Source organism: Lissotriton helveticus, chromosome 2_1, assembly GCF_964261635.1.
Source record: "Lissotriton helveticus chromosome 2_1, aLisHel1.1, whole genome shotgun sequence".
In the NCBI taxonomy this organism is placed as follows: Eukaryota; Metazoa; Chordata; class Amphibia; order Caudata; family Salamandridae; genus Lissotriton; species Lissotriton helveticus.
In genome coordinates, this window is record NC_136059.1 from 1951371595 (window position 1) to 1951395384 (window position 23790).

At 42.8% G+C, this 23790-nt stretch overlaps 1 protein-coding gene across 3 annotated transcripts in view; it reads right to left on the reverse strand.

The window, feature by feature from the left end:
- The window catches only part of ZNF827 (zinc finger protein 827), a 635524-nt gene that overhangs the window by 478747 nt on the left and 132987 nt on the right, over positions 1-23790 (reverse strand). The window lies entirely within an intron of this gene.

The following is a 23790-nucleotide window of genomic DNA, read 5'->3' on the forward strand; positions in this document are numbered from 1 at the left end:
TAGCTTCATATTAAATGGGCTTGTAGCCTGGAGAAAAGACTTTAAAATATTTTCCCTCTGGAGAGAAAAAAGTTACATTTGCTAGTACCAATCCCAGGAGAAAAGTTCAGATGGGTAAAATTGCCAGCGAGAAGCACTACTGGAAAATTGAAACCAGTCACAGATTTCTAGTCGTACCTCTGGGGTTCTTTGTGAATCCCACAAGAGCTGACATTCAACAAATGTGAGAGCAAACCTAAAGAAGGGATTTTCCTTTTATAAAACACTGTCTATACGAATTATGGTCTATGTCAGTGTTTTCTCTTCTTTAAAATCTAAACTTTCAGAAATAAGTATTGTTAATACATTTAAACAGTTCCATCGTCCAGAATCTAAAAATAATTTACCAGTCCACACTGCTCATCTTGATTGTGCTTTCACTTGCAGGCCTTGCACTGACTGCCTTCGTTCTGTTTGAAACTACTTTCCCAGTACATTTCCTAACAGGCGATGTAAAAGGTGTCCACATCCCTCCATGTGGCAGCTTTAGAGATTTTCTCGTAAAAGGTATTCTAATGGAGGCAGCAGACACAGACTTTGCTCTTTTACAGCATACTTGACAGGTGCCAGGAAGCCTCCCTCCCATGACAGTGATCCCTCCCTCATGGTATGACGCTGAACTCTATATCTGTCAAACAGGCTGCAGTGGAGCTGGCAGAGGCGGGCGAGGGCCTCCATCTGCCCTAGCACTTTGGTTGCCCAAACAGGCCTGGAGTACAAAAAGGAAAGCGGTTCCTCCACAGGAGAAAATATTTTTGTCCCTGCACAGAAAAATTGCGCATTTGTACAGGGGATCCTATTCAACTGTGCAAGATTCTCCGCTACGAAGAATGCCGTGCACATAAAAACACATGACATTGACATGGGTAAGCCTGGAAACCTACACCTGGTGAAATCTCCGCCCATACTTTGCTGACTTTGTTGCTGAATCGGCCGCAATCTGTCAACCGACTTCTGCAGTCTGTTGAAGTTGAGCATCCCTTAGATAACTTTCAGCCAGTGTTTCGTTCTATACAAAGTGAGTTATTTTTGCTAAGGATCTGGAACAATATTTTAGCTCATGCTGACTACAAATCGTTTTCACTTCAGAATCCCATGCAGGTCTGCTGTCTTTGTCACTGTGGTTTATGGGCTGTTGAAGTCCTGCCTTCACTTTGTCACTCCATTCTCTGGTACTGCTATACAGTGTTGCTGACTTGCTTGAAGTGCTTATTCACAAACTGATTCCTCACACATTCTATTCTTCATCACCCTTCTCACCTTTCCTTTCATCGCTATTGTGAAGATATGTGAGGTAATAAAAATTGTGTATACCAACTTCTAACCTGAGTTGAGTACCAGCTTCTACCTTGTTGTTGAATTATGAATATCAGCTTTTATTTTTCCTCAGCCTACGGCAACCTTAACCTGCTACTGAATCTATGTAGATTAATCGGCCTTCTATGATCACGAGACCGCATTCATGACCCCCATAGAGCACAGAATCAGCACTAGCCAATATATGAGAGGAGCTTCTCTCTCCATTGGTGAAGACATGAAAACAGTTCTTATACTACTTGACCTCTCTACATCCTAAAATACTGCTGACCACACAATATAGGTTCATAGGCTAGAACAATGGGTGGCCATATCAGGATCTACTCTGTCCTGGATTTGATCATTTCTGTCAAATCACAGCCAGAAAAATCAGCATTGGGTCAGGTGAGTCGTCTAGACCAGTACTTCTTAACCTTTTCACTTCTGCTGTCCCCCAATTAATCATTACTGGAACCCTAAGGACCCCCACTGAATCAGTATGGCAATCTGGAAACCCCTCAATCAGTCATTACTGGAAGCTGGAGACCGTGGCCTATTTTTGATGATTTGAACATCAAAACAATACACAAAAATTACAGAAAGAAGCATTAAAACAAATCCACAACTGATTAAATATTTTTTTAATCCCCAAAACAAATATACAAATTTAATTTTTTTTATTTTAATGGGAAGGGTGGAGCTTTTCTAAATTCAATTAAGGCCACTCATCATTCTAACTATTTTTTATTCTGATGCACTTGCTCAGCTCCCGCGAATCAATCTAAGGATACTAGCTTTTACATAGTGCTTCTTTATTTATATATACACTTTATTATGTCATTAATATGAATTATTTTTTTAAGTGGCCTTGCACACACTTTGAGTAGCCTTCGCGGACCCCCAGGGGTCCCCGGACCACAGGTTAAGAACCTCTGGTCTAGACATCAATCTAACAACCTATCGCGTTCTCCAAGGAAATTCTTACCTGTTGTTCAATATCTATATTAGTCCCCTGACTCAGCTACTTGGCCAATACCAGGTGACAAGTGCATGTATGGCTTGAAAAACTATCAACATGACAAAAACAAATGATGGAGGATGTGTTGAAACTTTTCAAACACTCACCCCCAGCCACAGATCAGGGTTTAATCCATTGTTATTTTGCTTGCCACGTCACCCCAGTTTGGGCCCAGCCATGTGCAAATCAGTCTTGACCTGCTCCCCATAGGAACAGTCCAGCCTGAACTGCCAATCAAAAAAACATCCTGGCACCGGTTTCGAGGTACCACCCCTCATCAGCCAGGCTAGCTTGAATCCAGTGGGAAGCGAGCAAGAGACCACGTCTGGACATAACCTTAGCCACTCAGAGAGCACATAGCAACATCACAACATAAAATGATGGACGGAGTGTTGAAACTTTTCAAACACTCACCCCCAGTCACAGATCTGGGTTTAATCCATCCTTATTTTGCTTGCCACATACCCCAGTTTGGGGTGAATGTTTGAAAAGTTTCAGAACTCCATCCATCATTTTATTTTGCGATGTAGAAAATCAATCAGACAAAGCCTGCAACATTGCCTCATGTCTAGACCATGTACTTCAATGTACAAATGAGGGCGTCTTCTGTATCAATGGAGACAAAAGAGTTTCTTGTATTGGTGAAAGAGCCCATACTCTATCTTTTGTCTGTCCCCAAGGTCTAGGAACCCCTCTTTAACCACCCAAAAAGCTAAGAAGTTGGGAAATACTCTTTGACTCTGAACATTCTTTCACTCCACAAGTCGACTTATTGGTCAATGGTACCAATCTCTAGCTTTCTCTACTTTATAAAATTCTTCCACTTCTCCAAACCAATCATGAGTGGAAATCACAACAGCCCTGGTCATGACACACCTGGACTACTACAACATCATCTACATTGGCGTCCCCAGGAACCACGTCACCAAACTACAAAAATTACAGAACCTAGCAGCCAGGTTGTGCCATAATCTCTGCAAAGTTAAACATATTAAGCCTGCCTTCAAATCCCTACATTGGCACCGAGTAGAAGCCAATATTGAATTTAAGGTTGTCTGCACAATCCACAAAGCATACAGGTGCAAATCCAGAAAATCCTGCATATATTAATCCCACACCTCACCCAGAAAGATCCTAGCAGCGTTCAATTATCTGATGCAGCAATAAACTCTCAAAGGGGTGAAACATGCAGGCAGATCCCTGGCAGTGCAGGCGACCAACTGTGAAATGTCTTCAACTCTTTTAAAACAAAACCAATCCACTTATTCTTAAGGAAGCTCTAGAAGAAAAAACTATACGGAGAAGTGTTTTCTAATTTAACTTATCACAGATCAAGGGGTGCGAGAGAAGAACATAAGGTAATAGTTATGTCCCTCTGACTAGACGCCCACCTCCATTGTCTGTTCACTTTTACATTGCTACCTCTTCTGGTGCTCTGAAGTAGCTGAATGCTGCCTCATGCACTACACAAAACTCACAGTAAGTTAATGGTTTTTAGTTTCCCCTTTACATGTAATTTTGCATTTGAATCTAATGCATCCACACTATTTTTTCCTTCAGTTAATATTACTCCTTGTTCTAAGCTAAATACATCTGTATTATATACATATTCTTACCTTTGCCCTAATCTAATTATCTTTCAACTACTATTTTCAACTACTATTTGACCTGAACACTTCTCTGGCATATTCTCCTACATTTGCTGTATCAAAACTGATAATCAAAATCAATTAAAAAACATAACAGCTGGTGAGTTTGGAATACTTTATTTCTAGCTCTTCGAAAGTCCCCCAGGGGTCTTCTTGATTCTGCTGTTTCTCAGTAACTGTCTGAGGCTCTTATGGACTCTTCCTGGAAATATGCTTTTTGGGGGTGAGGCCTTACACATGTTACAGGTTGGACTATATTGTAGTTCTCAGCTGTTTTCAAGTGCCAGATTCCACTTCACCAACACACCCAACCAGCTGAACAACTTCACAGTCAGAAAAAAATGCAATATGAGTGAGTTCCCCAACACTCTCCCAATCACTCGGCTAGGCAGTCCCCTGCTTCTCCGTTTTTTAAAATTCTTTATTACAGTCCTTGGTCTAATGATAATGAATCTTCTAAAGGATATTGTCTCTTTTCCATGGCAGTTACTGTTCTCTTGCTTGCTGATATGTTGTGTGCCTCCCACCCCATTTAGTACTGCTCCAGTGTAAAGCCTGATAGAGGAATTGTGGAATAGCCTTGAGTGTCACAAATTAGCTATGGCTGATGACATGGTTATGTTCCATGATGACATATGAAGGTTCCTGGTTGGAACCCCACTAGATACTGTGTGAAGCGGTTGGGGGCTGGAGAGGTCTTCTGGGCTCAGTGCTTGTACTACTTATATGTGTTACTATTTACCAATAAACCCTTTGTTGGTACCACGTACTATGGTTCTGCATCATTCTCACTTTATATTTGGCGACAATGGACTCGAGGAGAACTCTGTAAGTGTCACTTTGAGCTCAAGAGATATTTGGAGAAAGAATACAGCCATAATTGACATCTGTACCAACCAGGGTATCATGTGGAGCATAGTTACTTTTGCTTTGTTGCCCCATTTCACAGGCGATAAGTGATACAGGGCCTATTTGCTGACAGGCTTTTATTGGTCTTCTTAGTTGTAGTTTTCTAACAGTTATACACAATCTTATGTCCATCCTAAATGGTGCAATCACACTATACTAGTCACGGACTGTGTTAATTTGTTTCAAGTGCGCCCTAACTATCCACGGTGGGTGTTGGGTTGTTTTGAAATGTGCCCTAACTATCCAAAGTGAATCATTAACTGAGGGTCCCAGGATTATACGCTACAGGCGCATTTGCATACAGGTTTTTCTAATGATGGGTTGGTCTTCTTAGTTGTGAGTTTCCAACAGTTATGTGTCCCTGTTATAAGGTGCAATCGCACTACACTAGTCACGGACTGTGTTAATTTGTTGAAAGTGCACGTTAACTATCCACTGTGGGTGTTAGGTCGCTTCAAATGCACCCTAACTATCCATTGTAGATCATTAACTGAGGATCCCAGAATTATACACTTCCTTCACACATTTGAACTTCGCACCTCAGATGGCCTTTGAAACAATCAGGATATCTCACAATCATCATTTTGTGTTTGAAATATTTCGGGATCCTTACTCTTCCTTCCGCTTATTATTTTTCTTGTTTCCTTTACTCTCTCCTTTGAATGATATGTAGTATAGCAAGTACCCTGAGGCCCATGCCAGGGCCTGAGTTGAGGCCCAACGCCCAAGGTTAGTGGGTAAGCTTCACTCTATTTTCTATTTTTACATAAACCTTGTTGGTCACACCAAGCATGTACCAGTTCCATTTGCCTTTCCCTTATGAGGCGGGATGGGTTCTGTGATATGGGTGTGTATGGAAGGGATGCAACACTCCAGCAGGTGTCCTAAACTTGGTGGCCTCGTCCATACGTTTTTGTTCACCTCGCTGTTATGTTGACACTGTTTTGTTGACCCAGTTTTGCTGTTTAAAGAGTTTGCAAATGTTCTTTTACAGGTGACTGCCAATGGCTCCCCTATTTCTTGGACTTTCAAAAGATCACTGGGTGGTTTTGTACATGGTCTATATTGTTCTTTGATTGTTTTTAGCACAATCGTAAGCAGAAGCACTATCACCATAGGTACTGTAGAATGGCGCAAAGCCTTTTTCGAGGGCGATAAGCTGAAACATGTCAATCACTATTGTGACACGACAAAGCAGGTTCATTTTTTGTTCCTGCAGTGCCCTGTTTTTTAACCCTTGCCCAGGGGCACCCTAATAAAGGTATTTGCGTACACTGTACTTAGTTTTAACCATCACAAGCTTCTTTTGTTTTTGCTCTACTGCCCTCATTACCCTTAGCTCATCTAAAAGGGTATTTATTATACCTCTCAATACATCCCTGAGCTCCTACCTCTCAGAAAGGGGGTTGTAGCCCGCACCGTGACTAGATATCATGGTGCGAGGAGGTTCCAGATAATGAGGCATGCAACCTACAGTGAGAGTACTCTACTGCAGCTAGGTCACTATCTCCAGCCCTGCTGCTTTGTTATTGTAGGCTCAGGAGTTTTTGTTCTGGTTCATAGAAGCATATTTGGGGAGTTGACTCCTGCTGGTCGTTAAATCTCCTCTGGCCCTCCTTTTGTGATTTGGTATTTATAGAACAGCCTGTCTTATTTAAGGTAACTATGACCCATTTCTTTATTAATTAGGGCAGCTTCAGTGGCAGTTTGTTCGGCTTGAGCGCCTGTGTCCCCATTCTGCTGCATCAGGCTTACTCGAGCCAGTGGCAAAACGAAACTTGAGGCCCCCCCCCTGCAGGGTGCACGTAGGGGCCCCCTGGAGGTTGGGGGTCCCCTCACACTACAGGGGCTGTATGTAGGGGCCTGTGTTACATCCCTGCTCCCTGCCTGCCACTGCAGACGGGAAGACAGTTGTCTCACTAGAAGTTCAACTTTACCAGTACAACTAATGGCAAAGCCACCAGTATGTGTAAGTCTACTCCAAGGAAAGCCTATAGAGCCCTAGAGCCGGGAGCTTTATATTGTTAAGCAAGACACATTGGTTTATATATGGCTTAGCTGCAAAACCTCTAAAAGTTGTTGTTTTGCTGAGGAAGTTAGTAGCCCCATTGGCTAACACAGGGTTACCTGCTGGCATCCTAGCCTGGTTAACTTCTGAATGGGACTACTGCTGGAACCAGCAGCTTCTGGTTGGCTGAAGGGGTACTCCCAGCCAGGCAGAATCCACCGCTCCTGTCAAGGGCAGGTTATTATACAAACTGTACTACTCACGCTCACCCTCGGGTAGCTTGGCACTGGGGAGCCAGGATTATTACAGAGGCAATGTTTAAAGCAAAGGGATAGCACGCCACCACAGTAAATACACAGCACGTCACACAAGAGAGACATCACACCAAATATTGTTTTTAGTCAGCACACACATTATTAAATGCAACATGAATATCATGTATTTATGGGCATAAATCACACTTGCCAATATAATTAGTAGTAGTAGGACCAATCGTGTTGATAGGATTTCAATATATGCACACATGAGAAAAAGTTGTATTCTAAACCCCACACAGCACCCGTATCTGGTGCAACACATTGTCAGTCTCAAGCCCACCCCCACAATCCTATTACTGCAATATCACACAGTTTAAGGGTGCACCGTAGGCTACAACGGCATCAGTAATATGTACATCAAGAATGATAACACTTTTTAAGAGCACCGCAGGCCGGCCCACCCTGGTAAAACCAGTGTAAACTATATGTACTTTTGGCAGTTAATCAACATATAAACCATCACTGCCGTTTAGTATCGTTAATCACAGGTGGTCCACAGACTGTCACTCCCACACACTTACTCACTCTGCACCGTTACACGATGCAACAGATACCAGCCCAGTCTGTACAGGACACTCTTGTACACATACACACGGACACCCTAATGTGGTGCCACTAATACCCAGCATGTCTACGGATAACACTCTGAAGACCCCATGGCTCCAAGTCTCACACCACCCTTCTATTTAAACCCACTGTCCCTGACATGCTGGATGGAAGATCACCAGCCCCTCCCTCCAGATACTAGGCCACACGCAGTCAAGGTCACACTTTGTCTGGGTCCCTGGAAAGCAGGTGGGTATAAGTAGTCTAAATAAACAAGAGGTAGACACAAACAAAGGGGTCTTGGCGACACTCGGGAAGTTCACCAATAGGTTGTGAAGCAGAAGCAGGTTTGAGGCAGTAACTAGTTAGAAACAGGGCTCCACCAGGGCCTTCTGACACCTGCCCAGTTCTGGGAAGCACAAGGAGGTCACTCAGTGTCTTGACCTGCTTCTGCACCTTCTCAGAAGTGTTCCTTTAGCCTAATCACTTACTCTCCCACTAACCAGGCACCAAGACATCTCTGGGAGGGCCAGGTGGGAAGAGGGCAATTGGTCCACTGTGATGAGGCCTGTGATGGTGCCAGGAAGGTACAAGCGATGAATGGGAAATAGCATAGGGAAACCACGGGGTCTGAGGAGCACCCCTCTGGTACACTTGATCAGGGTCATGCCCAGGCAATCCAAGCACAAGATCTGGTGTGTGATACGATGCGATGCACCAGACACTTCAGGTCACAGAACGAAGAGTTGCATATTCTGTACCTCCCTGGAAATTATGCACTCTGTCCGGCACGCGTTGATGTAGGTTGCGCCTAAAGCACATCCTCCATGCACGCCAGCCCACTTCTGCATATTGTGTCCTCTATGCATACCAGCACACTGCTTCACAATGTGTCCACCATGCATGCCAGCACACTACTGCACAGAGCGTCCTCCATGATCCAGATAGCACCAGCATTCCAAGATAACCACCAGCCTTTCCTTCACTGAAGGTCATTCAGTGTAAAAAAGAAAACACACAAAATGGCACCATGATTGAGAATTCTACTGCCTCCATGACACTAATTGGGGTGGCATGGACTAAATGTAGACAGATCCCTCCTTCCCTCTGTCCCTGAACTGTTGTTGTACAGATCAAGATGCCCACTAGCGTGACTTTTGGTGGACAAACATATGTGTGCTAATTCTGGACAGGTTTTACTGCACTCAGTAACACTGCATGGAATTAGTGCACATATAAGTACCACTACCAGGCAACATTGTGGGTGTGGTGTACATACTTAGAGTATGGAAGTGGCATTTACAGATGCTGCCAGTTTTGCCCTCTAACAACAAAGAACTTTTAAGAAGGCTGTAACAGATTTCTGCTTATAATATCATCTTCAGAGCCATTATACTGAAACTTCAGTGGCAGATTTTCTTATGCACTTATTTACTCATGAATTTATTCATGTAACCCACAAGGTAAACATGTGAGGCCAGCATTTTATTTCAGGGCCCACACCAACACTATGTGATATCCAGTGGTCGAAGTGGGGGGAAAAAGTAGGGGAACTGTGGGCAGAGAATCAGAGGGCAGGAATAACCCGTAGATTGGATCAGTGGGCAGAGTCAGAGGTGTGGCAGGAAGAGCAAAATATCCCAATTTTTTGTATTTGTTTCCCACTTCACTGACCAGTTGCAGCTTATTACTTTATTTATTTTAACCAATGGATACACATGTTTACTTAAGGTTTAATATGAGCTATTGACATTAAAATACATTCACAAAGTGGGATACGTTTCCAATCACAGAATGTCCCAAATATCCCTAAAAGTGGAATCGCATGCCCTTTGTCTCCCAGCCATGGAGTTTCTGCCATCAGCACTTCTCCTCCCCTTTTCCACAAGAGCAGTTAAAACATGAATGGCAAAATATCCTAGTTTGTAATTGTTTTACACATAATTATGGCTCTGCCATATTTGCCACATAATACATCTTCTGCATAATGTGATGATTTTTAACTAGTAAATTGTTTATAGCTCAAACGGATCAAAAGTTCCTAAAAACTGTAACTTGTGCTGCTGTGAAGTGAAGGGCCCTTTGCAAAGGTTGACTGGTCACTTTTCTCACTGCTGCAGTTGTATGTTCCACTGGTACTAATAAGGAAAAATCTTTGCAGAGACTGTTAGCATGTGTAAAAATCACAAAAAAATAAAGTATCAGAAAATTTACAACACTACTAATGCCAATGTAGGGTGTCAGAGCATTTTAAATCACACATATTAACGAGACAATCAATCTTTATGTGTGTAAATCACAGTATAGGAAATGTTACATAAGACAAGTGGAGGAGTCACATCACAACCATACTAGTAGACAGCATAGTTTAATAGTGATTAGTCTGGAGAAACACAAACTCAGAATTTAAAACGTAATGCCATGGTTGGTGGTTCTCTTTAATAATCAGAATTGATTTCTACCCAAATCAACCCTTTTTCTGCAACATTAGGGTAATCAAAGGCTGGGGGAAAAAAACATAACGCTATAATTTATACCTTGCAGTTTGCATGCAGCTCTTATACAACAATTAAGAGTTCACTGTTTTATGTTAGGATTTTAACTTATTAACTGCAAGTGACAATGGGGTTTCTCTGACAAAAGCAGTAACCCACTGACCTATTTACATTATGTGCCCTTTGTGATCTGCATGGTACATGTTCTTAGCAGTAGGCACATTAACCCTCTGCACTTCGTTTCCATGAGTCAAAACGTCCACTTGCCAAAACACCAATAATCTAATAAGAACATTAACCACTGGAGATATCATGACATTTTTATTGTTGCCGAAAATTGTTGGAGGCCAGGAAGGAGGCAGCAAGTGTTTTTAAAACCATGTTTTACTTGCAAACACGACGCCCCCACCTAAAGTCAGAGCCAGCCGCAGTCCATGCAGGTAACAGCGGTGGCCCGGGTGAGGGAGGATTTAGAGGGACAATGCAGAGGGAAAATTAATTATTTATTTAATGTTCCCTCTGCAAAATCCTTCGAAATTCCCCCTTACCCGGCCCCTCTGCCCCACCACTGTTACCTGCACGGACCGCGGCTAGTCAGTGCCTGGTGAAGTCACACTGCCCTAGAGCCACCCTGCTCAAGGGTCCTGTGACTTCAGTGACTCTATGGTGTGCTGCTTCATAGGCCTGCCTGTAAGACTGGAGGTGAACTTCAGAATGAATTGTGGCGTTCAGGCCTTCAAGGTTAACCTACACTTGCCACTGCTAGGGTCCACCTGCTGGTGCTAAGACACCAGGGTTTTTAAGATCTTGTGGGGCCTTCTAAGGTTTAGCATGGGAATGTGCTCCATCAGGGGGAGTGGTTTGGTGGACTGGTCATGAAGGCTGAACCTGGTTACCCAGTTCCAAATTCAGCAGCTCTGACCATAGTGCCACATCCTCTCCTCCACTGAACACCATACTGCTTGTTTGCCCCATTGAGAGAAACCAAACTTGCACTGCAATGACCGGCTATAAACACCTGGATGCGACTCAATTCAAATTACACACTAAATAGGAGCAATATGCTGCCTAAAAAAAATCAACAGCATCCTAGAAAAAGCAAACACTCATAGGGAATGCAAGATTATGTAAAGCATGTGAAATGTAACTAGGAACAACATGGTTACCTGTGGCAGGGGAACTAGACAATGTCTTTGTCTTCTTTGGGAATGAAGGAAAAGACAGAGTCCTTTTCCTCTCTACCCGTTTCGCCCATACTGATATCACTTAGCAGGTTAATGTGTGTAGGTATTCGGCCGGCTGAGGCTTGCTTGCAGCCGGGCTCTGTTGAGTGAGGGGGCCCCTGGAGCGCGGGGCCCCTGCCACACCGTGGGTGCTGCGGGGCCTGTATTACACCCCTGACTTGAGCGTGTAATCCTTTCCGCTTCACTGCTTTCATGGTGAATTCTAGGCATTCCAGGCATAGCATGGTTTACCTGATCTTTCAAGCCCTCCAATTCCGTTTCTGCTGGTGCCATCTTGCTGCCATTTGCAAGGGTTGTTAAGGAAGCCATTGAAGGACGGGCGAGCTGTATAATGAGTTGGGTAAATCTCCAACTCGCGCTCTGTGTGCCTGCAAGTGGCACCTACTGGGTATTTACATTGATGCAATCTCGTGCTAACAGCGATCAGCATGCTTTACTTTGGAGGCCTTGTTCAGTTTTGTATACCAACAGTGATTTGTACACTATTGCACTGGAGATGTTTTCACGTATTTTAATTCTACAATGCTATGAGACGCACACGTTTTTAATACAAGTGTGTCACTTACAAAGGAGATTTCAGACATTTTCTGTGACATGCACACTCATTGATATTCAGTGTTGCAAGAGGAATTCTCTAGACATTCTCAGTGGCATGCACACTCTAACGGGCAGCACCCATTGTTGTGTTCAGTAGAAGAAGGCCGATAATATTGTGATTCCAGTTGATATTTACACAAGCTGCAGCGTGTTATATAAAGTGCGTTTGCACTGTGCTGAAAGCAAGTAGCATGCTTCTCAGTGATTGGCACGCTTTATTGATTTGATTTGATTTTACATCTTGTAAAGCGCAGCGTATGCCCACGGGCGTCTTGGCACTAGGACTACCTAAAAGCTAAAATTCCACTGATTCTATTTTATCTGAACCCAGGTTTTCAGCAAACATCTGAACGACATCAAGGAGTTACTATTTTTTATCTCCAAGGGAAGGGAGTTCCATACCTTACCTTAGCAGTTCCGACAATAAAGCCCCCCCCCCCGCCCAACGTAACTGCTTGTACCTCGGGACTACCAGTAAATGTGCCTGTGCTGATCTTACATTTCTAGACGGAATGTATTTCCTGAGGTGTGTTCTCAGATAGAGAGGCCCTTTCCCCTGTAATGACTTATATGCCAGACACTGAGCCTTAAATACAATTCTCTTTCATATTGGCAACCAGTGGAGATCCCTCAATCGATTTGTTACTGATTCATATTTAGGGATGTCCAGGATCAATCTTGCCGCTGCATTCTGCATTCGTTAGAGTCTAAGTAGGAGCTGTGCCTGGATTCCCACGTATAGGGCATTTCCGTAGTCCAATCGAGATATGGCCAATGCAGTGACCACAGTTTTCAAAGTATCCACAGGGATAAACGGACGGATCTTCCTAATAATTTTTAAGATGCCCCAGAAGGTGGAGGTAAGCTTGTTAATTTGACCTTCAAATGTCAGTCTTTGGTCAAATATTACCCCCAGGTTTCTGACCTTTGTGACCGGTGCTGGGAAGTCGCCCAGATTAACCGGCCACCATCTTGGGGACCAGAAGGAGGTGTTAGACCCTATTAGCAAGACCTCTGTCTTGTCGCCATTCAATTTAAGGCAGTTATTCTGCATCCATGTGTTGATCTGTAGCATGCAGATATTAAAGCGGTCAGCCGTCTCCTCAATGTTGTTCGATACTGAGACCACCACCTGTGTATCGTCGGCATATGATATAACTGAAAAGCTGCATTGCCTAATGATTGCTGCCAGCGGGGCCACATACATGTTAAAGAGAGTGGGACTCAGGGATGAACCCTGAGGCATCCCACATGGCAGCTTAAACGATTTGGAAGCCATCCCATCCATTTCTACCAAAAATGTTCTGTTTGTTGAAAATGATGTCAGTGAATTAATTGCACTGTCTTGAACTCCCAATTCCTCTAATCTACCAATCAGGATTTCATGGTTGACGGTGTCGAAGGCCGCCAAAAGATCTAACAAAATCAAGGCGGCCTTCTTTCCTTCATCCAGCATTTTTCTTAATTCTTCTACTGCCATCACCAAGGCGGTCTCAGTTCCATGCCCCTCTCTGAAACCGTACTGTGAATGATCTAAAAACTCTCCTCCGGAGATAAAAGATGTGATCTGCCTATTAATCAGTTTTTCCAACACCTTAGCGAAAAAGGGAATCCTAGATATTGGCCGATAGCTGTTAGGTTCTATAGAGTCCATATTAGCTTTCTTTAGCAAAGGCAGAACCAAAGCTAATTTCCATAACTCTGGGAAAATGCCTGTCTGTATTATTTCTTGGAAGACTATTCTAAGTTGCTCACTAATCAACTCTGGACACATATGGAAGATTTTAGGCGGGCAAGGGTCTGACGGAGCTCCTGCCTTTGTTATCTTTACTACTTGGATGATCTGATCCTCGGTAGGTGGGAGAAAGGTAAAAGTTATGTCAGTGGTTGACGGATATATCCCTAGGGTTTTTATCTCCGCGGATATATTTTTACTGTCTTTAAAAGTTTTATATACTGCCTCCACTTTATTGGTGAAAAATTCTCCTAGAATGTTACAGAATTCCGGGTCCTCTATCTTCTGTTAATTCCCTGGAAGTTTAGCTAGTTTTGTCACTGTATTAAACAGCTCCTTGCTGGAGTTTTTAGCTTCCAGGATTTTTTGGGTAAAATATTTACTTTTTTCCTCGACGATAATTTTTTTGTAGGCTGATAAAGTACTTGCATATTCTCTTTTCCTTGCCTTGGCATAATCAGTTCTCCATTTCCTTTCAAATCTCCTACATACTTTCTTTCTGTTCTCTAAGTTTCTCCGTGAACCAGTTGATATTTACACAAGCTGCAGTGTGTTGCATAAGGTGCGTTTGCACTGTGCTGAAAGCAAGTAGCATGCTTCGCAGTGATTTGTACACTTTATTGTATGCAGTGTATTTAATTATTCTACCCGTGTCATGTGCCAATTCGTTATGTGACCATTTTTTTTGTTTCTTTGATTAGTCTTTTGTAATGCATTGTGTATAATATACACTAACCACTTTCAAAGAAAGGAGGGCATTATTGTACATGGTTGTCCTGGTGTGGTGTAAAACTGTGACACCTCCCTCACCCTTTTTTCAAGAACCTTTTGACCTCCCATTAAAATGGGGACTGTGGGTTAGGTCATTCAATGCAAATTTGGGTGCGATTGATGGTCAAAGGTTTAGACCAGATATAAAAAGAAATTTTTTGTACCACTATTTTGGGGTTGAGGGGCACAATGATTTTGTCCACTTACCCTATGTGAGTCCTACTGAACATTTAGAACTGGGTGAGTTTCAGAGTGAAGTCAAGTGAAGTGAAGCAATTAGAAGTCACCTTTACTTCAAAAATGTTCTGTCTGTACACAGGCATAGCATTTTTACCCAAGCGAAACTTCCTTCTGAATCTCTTGATACATTTGTTACGGCCCTTAAAGTTTTGACATCTTATTGTGATTTTGAGAACTTCACAACTGATAAGGGATCAATTAGTGGCAAGGTGCAGTTCTAAGAAAATTCAAGGGAGGTTGCTGGTCTGTAAAAACCCCCATTGGATAAGGCTATTGATATAGCCAAGCATATATAAAGGCCTCAAGGGAAGATTCGAAACAACTTGAAAACAGTTTTCAACAGCTAGCTCTTGTTGACCATAGCCTGAATAGACCCAACAGTAAAGTCATCAGCAGCCAGGCTATTCATTTGTACCTCAAGCACAGGGAAACATTAAACCAATATGTTTTAGGTGTGGTTCTTCTCTTCATGTATCTAGTTTTAAAAATTGCTGTGCATTTTCCCAGGAGTGTTGGAAGTACAACAAACCAGATCATACAAGGTATGTAGAGGTGGCAGACGTCCTGGAGGCAGTATTGGTACAACATGAGGCACGTTGGTTCGTGCTGTGCCGAGTCAAGATTATATGGAAGACACACAATGATCATAGAACAAGGTCGAGGAGTTGGTTTTAGCTCTAGACATCATGGAAACTGATGGTAGTTTAAATGTATAATTAATGGACACACCATATCCCTCTTGGTAGCGAGGATTACTATAATTGATATCTCCAAGTTCAATGAAAATTGGGATGACCAAATGTTATTACGCCCTGATGTTATAACTATCGCCTTCGAAGGGAGCAGGATTGATTTCTTGGGGTATACTTGGGCAACAATTGACACTAAGGAAATCAAGGGGAAACTCTATGTAGCAAGAAAGGGCATCAATGTACTTGGTTGGGGGCACCAGACTGATGTTGGTATTGTAATACGGCCAGAAACAATCATTCTGTTACACTGGAATAGGACCATAATGTTGGAGAGATCCAGTCTAATGAAAAAGTTCATTGGGCTTCAGAATTTACCAATGTTTTTACGGATCAGGTTGGTGAAATAAAATATTTTAAATACCACACCAAGGTAAAAGAGGATTGCAACCCTGCCAAACACAAGTTGCGCAATATGTCTTTTAGTGTAAGAGACTATTTATTTTAAATCTTGTCTCAAGTGCAACAGGAGCGTGTGGTTGAACCCTTAGATCCAATGCCGTGTTTATACCCTGTTATGTTAGCAAAAAATAAATCAGGGGAGCTACGACTATGTGTCGATTTGAGAAATGTGAATGATGAAATATGGGTGGAAAAGTTTCCCATTCCACACATCAAGGATCTTATCACAGAAAATGGTCATGTTAAATCATACATTAAGTTGGACTTAAAAGCGGTGTATCATCAGTTGGTGTTGGATGTTGAATCACGACAATTGACAGTTTTTTTACACCTAATGGTATGTTCCAATTTTGTAGGATGCCGTTTGGTCTGGCCTCCGCTGCTTACGTCTTTCAAAAAGTGATGACAAAGATGCTCCAGGGTATAAAGAATGTTGTTGTCTTCCGAGATGACATACTGGTGTTTGTAAACACCGTTGATGAACAGAACTTAGCACTACGTCTTGTTCTAAATGCTCTAAGCAACAGTGGCATTACGCTAAGAAAAGACAAATGTGTTAATGAAATGGAGCATTTAGGTCATATTTTGTCACCTAAAGGTGTTAAGCCCAAACCAGGTCTGGTTGAAGGAGTTGTCATGGCTCCTCACGCCGAAGACAAGGATCAACTTAGATCCTCTACAGGGCTGTGCGAATTCTGCTCAAAGCTCATGCTTAATTTTTCTGACATAACTGAATGTTTCAGAAGTATGCTGAAGAAGAATTCAACAGAATTTCGAGCTTATAAAGTAAACCATTGTATCAGCTCCAGGGTTACAACCATACATAGAAGGCCATAGGACATTAATTACAGTTGATGCCAGCGCGTATGGCCTGGAATAAGTTCTGTCCCAGTTCAAGGGAGGCAAAGAAACAATCATATGATTCACCTCCAGAAGGTTGACTCAGGTAGAAACAAGATACTCGGTCATTGAGAAAGAAATGCTGATGTGTTCTTGTGGCATTGAAAAATGTAAGCCTTATGTTTGGAAGAATATTTTAATTACAGATGGATCATAGGCCTTTGGTGGATATTCTCAAATGTGTTAAGATAAAGAAGTCCACATCAAGGTAGGCAAGACTGTTTGATAAACTGTTTGAGTTCAATTTTGATGTACTTTACATTCCAGGAGGAAATAATTGTAAAGCACATTGCCTATAACGATAATGTGGATGGTCAAACAGATATGCTGGAGGAGATTGAAGAGTGTATGATCTCGAAGGTGGAGGATCAGATTGTGTGTGAAAACCTGGATGTATGACGTAATGATTCAATTAGGGATGATGAGTTGAAGAAGTACATGGAGTTTGTTTTGAAGGGCTGGCAAAAAGACAGTTCAGGATGATTGCAGATGAATTGTCTCTGGAAAACTTCCTTCTGGTTAGAGAGAATAAGTTGATTCCACTTAACTGTTTTAGGCAAAGATTTATTGAAACAGCACATGCACGACTTTTGGGCATGATGGCCACAAAAAGGCATGTGAGGACCATGTACTGGTGGCCATGCATGGACCGTGAGGTGGATGATGTTGTGAGAGGGTGCTATCAGTGTTGCTGGAGTGATAACCATCAGGTAACGTCGGTCCCCAAACCCAGAGAATCTGTGAGTCCTGACAAAGTTTGGAAAAAGTGTCTACTAATTTCTTAAGCTAGTTTCATGATTTACTGGTGCACATACAATGTAAGACTGTTTTGATTGACCATCTGCCCAGATAGGTGTAAATGAAGGGTGTTGCTGAATCGAATACTGCAAGCATGATTACATTCTTTAAAGAGGTCCTCTTCATAGAAGGCACTCCAGCTGAGGTGTTGTCTGATAACAGAGTATAATTTACTTCTGCTGGTATACAAATGTTGTTTAGGGAGCATTGGATTATGCACACCAGCACTCCTTTGCATTGTCCACAGTTTAACAGAAAAGTGGAAAGATTTAACAAAGTCTTCGTATTTAGCATACAAAGTGCCTTGAAGTCTTATGTTGACTGTGTTGAGGCCATCAGGGATACCATTTAGGCATACCGCACCACGCCGCACTCTGTCACAGGACAGATTCCATTTGACCTTATGAGAGGGAGACGGTTAAGATCATGTTTGTCATCTGGATGGATGTCTGATGTGCGTAATGTGGGAGTTTGACGTTCAGACAATGTCTGACAAGGAGAGACCTGCGGGGATGATGTAGGCAGATTAAAGTTAGAGAGAGATTTTGTGGGAAGAAAAGGAGCAAGAATGCTGGGGCGGCTCTGAGACTGGAAGAGAGATATGGGCTGGTGCATGGTGGCAGAGAAAGCAGTCTATGTGAAAAGGGGATGCCCGAAAAAGTAGGGGGAAATTTGGAACAAATGGAACGAATATAGGGGATTACCCATGTACACCTCCGGCGGGAGAAACAATACTTTCTGCAATTCTTTCAGAGACTACCTGATATAATTGTCTAACTACTATGGGGAGCGAGAGAGACGGGGACTCTGCAAGGATTAATAAGGATGCCATATGACAAACTCTAAGAATGCTTGGTTGTGTATTTAATAATAATAATGTCAAACCATTTGAATTGCTCTGTTACAATAAAGAGAAAATTAAAAAAAAAATACTGGGACAGTACAAGCAGGGTTCACATCAACGATCCTTTGTTGTTAAGAAAAGGTTTATAAAAGTTTATAGAGCCTGTGGAAGTGAAGAGAGTGTCTGGTAATTAGATTCAGTTGTTGAATGGACAGTGGTGAAAAGTGTCACATGTGGCTAAAGTGAATAAGGACCACAATGACAACAGTGAATCTTTCAAAGGTAAAGGGGATGATGTTGGTTTTAGTGGTTCAGCTCGTGCAGCTGTCAAGGGTCCTGGTTCATCTGTCAAAGATCTTGGCAGTTTGTTAAGGAGGAGTTCACGTGTGGTATAGTCTTAAGTGTTATATATAAGATATGGCTGATGACATGGTATGTTCCATGATGACATATGAAGGTTCCTGGTTGAAACACCGCTAGACACTGCGTTAAGCAGTTGTAGACTGGAGATGTCTTCTGGGCTCAGTGCTTGTACTACTCATATTGGTTACTATTTACCAATAAATCCTATATTGGTACAACTTATTGTGGCTCTGTGTCCTCCTCAGTTCTGGAATGTTGGGCACAGTTAAGCTGAAGGAGTTATAGAGTAAAAGGTGATTGGCTCGCAAGTCTGGAAACACTGCATCTGTTTTTTGTGACTTTATGTTGACCATGACTTCGCCAAAAACACTCTCCTAAAATCTCCACTCCATCATCTTAGCTCCTTTACATATGCCATGCTGCTGATCCCTCTCCTGTGGTGATGACACAAACAATTGTTTTTGTGTGCTTATGGAGCCTAGATTGCTCTTTCTACATTAGTTAAGGAAAGGAATCCAGAGGCAGGTAACAGATAACCACTGAATTACTCGAAGCCCAAGGTGTTCTTATTCTACAAGCCTTTACTACAAAACAAAAATAAATATAGGCTTTACTTCGGGAAACCAAATAAACTGTTAATGCATAGATCATAATGATAGAAGTGGCATTCTTTCAACAGAAAGATATTTAGTGAGCTTCATGATAAATTCCATGAGACCAGGCCGAGTTTATGATAGGTTGCCTCATTGGTTTTAGGCTGGACATCAGGAATTACTTCTGTAAGGGTTTACTGAACTAAAGGAAGTTACAAACAAAGATGAATGCATGGTAAAGGCCACAGTTTAATCAGTGTTATGAATGTCTACACTGCTGTCAGTGTCTAATTTAGAGTAGGTAACTGAAATCGATTCCAGGTCAGTAAAGGGTGGCTTTAAAGGCCCTCAATTTCTTGCAACCAGCCCTTAATTTTGTGATACGACTCATGGACCAATAGGTTACTTCGCTCAATCTCCAGTTGCAAGGGGTTGTGGAAGGTCCTGCCTATTCAATATTAATAAGACAGGTTTCTATTTATAACCCCTTGTGATGAGCTACAAAGACAAGGTAGGTGGCCTGTAAGGAACAGCAGACCACCATCCCTGTGTTTGCATTGCCAAGTGGCAAACTTTTTTTAAAAGCAGACTGTGTTCTTTAAAGGAACCAGTTCTGTTTACCACAATATTTTGTTTGTGTCCACATGTTTTATCTTCTTCACCCAGGTGATAATCTGCTCTTTATCAAGCAAATTATGGAGTCCATAACCTCATGCTCGGCCCAACACCCCAGCCATATCTTCCTCGGGGATTTTAACCTTCACTGAAATTACACAAATGATATCCTTTATGTGCTCCTTCAAGGCTTTCCTCTGCGACCTCAACTTCACTCAGGCCTTCAATGGACCCACCCACAACAAGGGCTCAATTATTGATCTTATCATAGCTGAAGAAGCATCCTACAACATGATGACATTACACCCTGGGACAGACCGGATCATCACCAAATATCCTTTCACATCCTGAAAAAAGTTCTGGTCAGACAAGATCAACAGCTCAAAACCAAACAGTTGGTTCATAATCTGAGATACATCAATGATCTAACATTCATTAGTAAGAATCTTCTTCCGACACCCCCTAACATGACCAACCTGGATGACCTTAAGGCTCATTACATGCACACTATGACAAATATTTTTGACACAATTGCTCCGAGCAACTCAGAAGGATTCTGATCAAACAATCCAAAACCCGGTTTAATGGCTCCCTAAATAAAGAACGTCGGAAACTAAGGCTGTTAGAGAGATTATGGAGGAACTCCCCCTCCATTACAAGCCTCAAACAGTTAAAGAGGATGAGCAGTGCATATAACAAACATATCCGTAGTGCTAAAACCAATCAGTTCAGGGCTCAGCTTGACAGCGCTCTAAAAAATAGACCCAAGAAACTATTTGAAATCATCAAACAACAAGCTAACAACTCTACCAATCAAATCTCTGCACCCATGGCCTCTTGGCCCGTGGGGAGGAAATTTCAGCACACATCTCTGAAAAGGCAAGAAAAATTAATCTTGAACGGCAACGCACCGCAACAAATTTGCTGCTTCTGAACTCCCTCGCACCCTCAGTAGGTCTAACGGTAGCAAGAGCACCTAATTCCTACCCCACAGGTAGCCCACCTAAAAACAATGCATGTTGGAATTTCTTTCTACTTTCTGATTATGCCGAGCTACTCCAATCTATGGTTTCTTTAAAACCTTCCAATCACTTCAGCGATCCTCCACCCGCCAATTTTACAAAGAATTAAAATCTGCCATTCTTCCACTTTGGTCCCTAATTATATAAGAATCTTTTGTGCATGGTAGGATTCCTGATTGCCTCAAGATGGGAGAAGTCTATTAAGGATCTATTAGGGGGCCAATCACCAGCTTAACACTCTAATGAAAATCAAGCCATTCTTGCCTTATGGGGACATCCAGCCTGCAGTCCAATCCTTAGTTATCTCACGCTTGGAATATGGATTGGTGATCCTAGCTAGCTTGCCTAAAGCTACATTGGCACCTCTTAGAGCCGCTCTGAACTCTTCGGTCAGACTCATCACGGGCTCTAGAAAACATGACCACATCACACCAGACCTAATTCAACTAAACTGGCTATCCATCGAAGCAAGGATCCGTTTCAAGATAGCTTACCTGACGCACAAAGCTATTCATTATAACACCCCCGATTACCTGGTAAAAAAACTTGAACTATCGGGTTTGAGTCGGAATCTAAGATGCTCTAATACCCTACTGTTGAAACCTCCCAAATATAATAAGAAAATAACATTCAATTGTGCCTTCTCTGGTCTTGCTCCAAGAATATGGAATAGTCTTCCCTTCAAGATCAGATCTAACACCTCTACTGCCTCATTCAAAAAACACATCAAATGGCTACTTCTAAACGACCATCTACAGCAATAGTCCTCGAGATATCTTAACCTACTTCAAGCTCCTGGTTGACTTTCTTTTAGACTCTTTTTTCTTCAAAGTTCTAATGGTGTCTCCTCAATTGCCCTTTTAATTTATTGCTCTTCTGGAACTTTACACGTCCCACAAGATGGGCTGATTAAGCTGGGATAACTTGTAATTTTGTTTTTCCCCGTGCTCCCCTAAGACTTTGGGGCTCATTAGGATGACGGGCGGACTTTGTACGGAATTCGGGACCGCCCGCCATAAGGGCGGGGGTCGCGTGGGGGGTATTAGGATGTGCCCCCCACAGTGGGGGGCACATCCTGCATTTTTAGCATTGTGATGCATTTGCATAAACAAAGCGGCAGGCACCGCGCGGTGCCTGTCGCTTTGTTAATGCAAATGAAGGGGGGTACCACACGTACCCCCCCCTGTGTGCACCCCCCAACTCTCCTTCACTCTGGGGGCCCGCAGGGGGCCCCCAGAGTGAAGACCGCATGCCTGGTGGGGGCAATCCGCCCGGCATCATAATGGGCCCCTTTGTTTCTTTCCATGTATCTCACATGTTCCGCTATGATTTTGCACTCAAGGTTTAACCTCATTCCACTTACGCTCCTTTGTACAGTGCTCTGATACCCGTACGGGTCATGTTTGCGCTTTATAAAACATTTGAAATAAATAAACACATCAGGGGGAGCAACCATTGGTCCCCTGGACCATTGCCTTCTCTCCTCCAAGATCACCCAGCACAATTCCTAAAAGGGAGTTGTCCAAAAGGATGGCTCCTTTGAATAATTGCTAACTTTTCAATGGTTTATGACCCCCCACTGTGGCTGCAAAACCTAGATACATAACATACCAAATCGCAACTTGGAGGAGACACTCTTTCCATTCGATTTACTAACTGTGATTCAGAATGGATTGGAAACCCAATTTGTGAGTCAGAATTGTATTTCTGGTTTGCAAAATGGGTTTAGTACATAGTAAAAAGGCATTTTGTGGTGGCAAATCTTGTGATTTTGGAATCACAGGGTTAGCAATCACAAAATGGCTTTTTACACCTGGTCCTAAGTTTGAGGTACATAAGCCTTGTAATTGACTGAATGCATATTGTATAGCAACCACTCTACTGTTCAATATATGGAATTTGACATTAACATAGAGTTCTTTTACAAGATGACTGAACTCTGAGATGCCTTTCAGTATCTTTGCGATGTACATTATAGGGTATTTTATTCCTAACAATAGTTGTTGACACCATTACTCTTTCTTTAAAACCTTTGCACTATTGCAAATATCAGTGCAACTTAACTTTGCCGTATTTTGATACTTTTGATATACAGAATTGTGTAAACAAACACAGGAAGTCCTTCCACCATCATAAAACTCATTACCAACCGCTTAATTAGGATGGCGATGGGTATCGCGGTGGACGCAAAGTCCGTCTGCCACTTTCCCGCCAAAGGCAATCGCACTGATTGCCTGGCGGATGGTGCAGGGACCCTAAAATGGATCAGGATGTGGGTTTGGGAAGGCCTTTCCATGGCGACGATGCTGCCATAGAAAGGCTGGCGGGAAAAGGGTTTGGGGGCCCGTTGTGGGGGTGGGGGGTCGCTGCACTGCGGGGTACCCATGGTACCCTCCCTCATTCCCATGCACCAAGTGGCAGGCACTACGTGGTGCCTGCCACGTAGTGCAGGGAAATGCTGTGCACGCACTTTTCACATTGCGTGTGGTGCTGCAGCCAGCAGCACCGCCTGCAATGTGAAAAGCCCAGGATGCGACTGCCAGTATGGCGGGCGCATCCTAATCACAGTGGTGGGACCGCTGCATGTCTGGTGGGCGGTCCCAAACACCGCTACAAAGGCGGGCAGACCTGGTCCACCCG